The following is a 2781-nucleotide window of genomic DNA, read 5'->3' as shown; positions in this document are numbered from 1 at the left end:
GTCCAACCCATTTCTACATGCTCTTATAATAGTTTTTTGTCATTTACACCATATTACTATTATGTCCCAGGTGTTCTAAGTTCGGTTGTGCTGTCATATAAATGTCATACGTAACAGTTTTTCCGTTTTTCCCATGCTTATTATCTTATTACACTCATTTCTAAATATTAATATTGTCTGCAATGTTATTGTCGATTTTTACCCAATGTTCCTATTCTGTCCCATTATTAGTACTATGAATTAGTAGCACGATTTTACCCAGCGCAGCGGGGGGTCCATACCTATGTGTCCCGGTACCTATGTGTCCCGGTACCTATGTGTCCCCAGTACCCAGGTACCTATGTGTCCCAGTATCCAGGTATCTATGTGTCCCGGTACCTATGTTTCCCGGTACCTATGTGTCCCGGTACCTATGTGTCCCAGTACCCAGGTACCTATGTGTCCCAGTACCCAGGTACCTATGTGTCCCAGTACCCAGGTACCTATGTGTCCCGGTACCTATTAACTAAAAAAAAACTTTTTAATTTTTTGTTTGCTGACGTAACAGCCTAGGCCTAATCCTGAAATCCTTTGTTTCGTGTACTGGGAAACCTAGGTACCGGGACACATAGGTACCTTGGTATTGGGACGCATAGGTACCGGGACACATAGGTACGTACCTGGGTACTTGGACACATAGGTAGGTACCTGGGTACTGGGACACATAGGTACCTGGGTACTGGGACACATAGGTACCGGGACACATAGGTACCGGGACGCATAGGTACCGGGAAACATAGGTACCGGGACACATAGATACCTGCGTACTGGGACACATAGGTACCGAGACACATAGGTATGACGCCCGCAGCGGGTACCCGCAGCTAGTCTAATATATATTTGAGTTCGTATGTATGTATGTATGTATGTATGTATGTATGTATGTATGTATGTATGTATGTATGTATCTTCCCTATAGGCGGCCAAACCGCCCAAGCGATCTGGATGCAATTTTCACAGGGCCATCTCTTATACCCGGGGAGTGTTCCTAGATGAAAAAAACCTGTCAAACCGTCAAACTCACCGAAAAATCCATGAAAAACCCGTCAATTCGTGAATCTTCACACAATGTCAGCACTCACTGTACAGTGCTGTCACACACAGAAAAATCGATGACTATTTCATCAGCAACCGAAACCAATACTAAAACAGAGCACAGCCAGGACCAGAGGCGTGTTTAGAAGACCGAACGCTCGCGAGCGCTCGCCTTCTGAACGACACTGCGCGAGCGTTTGCGCGTAAATTCAAAACGCTGTTCGCTCAGCGCGGGTTGTTTACAAGATGGCGACGAAAAGTCTGGCGAATGCGAATCTAACATTTCTGACGTCAATTTGCAATCTATTTCAACTTTATTTCATTTTTCATTCATTCATTTACTTCTAAATTCAATTTGTATCAATTTCGTCTGCTAATTCGTTTAACAGTACTTGTTCGAAGACATTAAAATCTCGCGATTAAAATCTGCTGAGTAACCCTCCATGGGGGCCGCCATCTTTGATCAAGCGAGCGCACAGCGAGCGCACAGCGAGCCACAGTTACGTACGGCACGCAACAGCACGAATGGGTTGCACTTCTCATTTGAAAGCCTCTTGATAAACAATAAGTAACAATATATAACATAACCTCTGAACTGAGGCGTGGCCATACGTACATGCCGTACGTGGGCAGCTCAACAGTTCGAGACGCCAGGAATCTTTACATATTTCCACCAGAGAATAACACAAAAAACATTGTTTATCAAGAGGTTTCAAATGAAAACTGCAATCCATTCGTACATGCTGTTATAATAACTTTTTCTCATTTACACCATATTACTCTTATGTTCCAGGGGTTCTAAGTTGGGTTGTGCTGTCATATAAATGTCATACGTAACAGTTTTTTCCCCATGCTAAATTGTAAATATTGATATTCTGTGCAATGTTATTCTCCATTTTTACCCAATGTTCCTATTGTGTCCGATTATTAGTAGTATGAATTAGTAGGACGATTTTACCCAGCGCAGCGGGTACCCACAGCTAGTTATATATATAGCACTATCTTAATATAGAACAGGCCGGCATAATTAACGTACGATATCACCGCCGTTCAAACAGGTGAGTCTGACATTTACAAGACATTCTAAATTAAAGATAATGATAATGAATTTACAACTACTGGTAAGTGCTTGATAGCATATATGGCATTTCAAAATATCCCCCGGTTATAAGAGAAATTGTTTTGATGGACAATAACACGTATTAAAAAAATAAATGAATTACATATATATATATATTATTGCCTCTAGATTGAAAACGAAATGACGGTATATAAATTATAGGCCAACGGCGCCCGCGCCAAATTAGCAACGTGTACGGGCTGGTTTACGTGCGCAAATGGTGCGATGGCGCACGCCAAATTCGCACCGTGCGGTCGAGGCCTAGCGTGCGCCACGTATGCACACAACCCAAGCAATGCGCATGCGTGACCTAATTGTATTCAGCGCCGTTGGCCCGCGCCAAATTCGCACCGTATGCGGGGGCCTTTAGTTTCATAAAAAATACCCGAAAGAATACAACGAAAACAACAAGCACGAAGCACGCACGCACGCGCGCGCACACACGCACGCACGCACGCACGCACACACACAACTAGACAGAGGGCACTCACGGAGAGTGCATACCTCCGCGAGCATGTAACATGTATCATGTGCTCGCTGGTGGCGGCTGCTGACTGACTCGCCTGCTGCTGACTCGCCGCTCACTG

This window comes from Priapulus caudatus, unplaced genomic scaffold (assembly GCF_000485595.1).
Source record: "Priapulus caudatus unplaced genomic scaffold, Priapulus_caudatus-5.0.1 Scaffold573, whole genome shotgun sequence".
Classification (NCBI taxonomy): domain Eukaryota; kingdom Metazoa; phylum Priapulida; class Priapulimorpha; order Priapulimorphida; family Priapulidae; genus Priapulus; species Priapulus caudatus.
Note: the sequence above shows the minus strand (reverse complement) of the source record.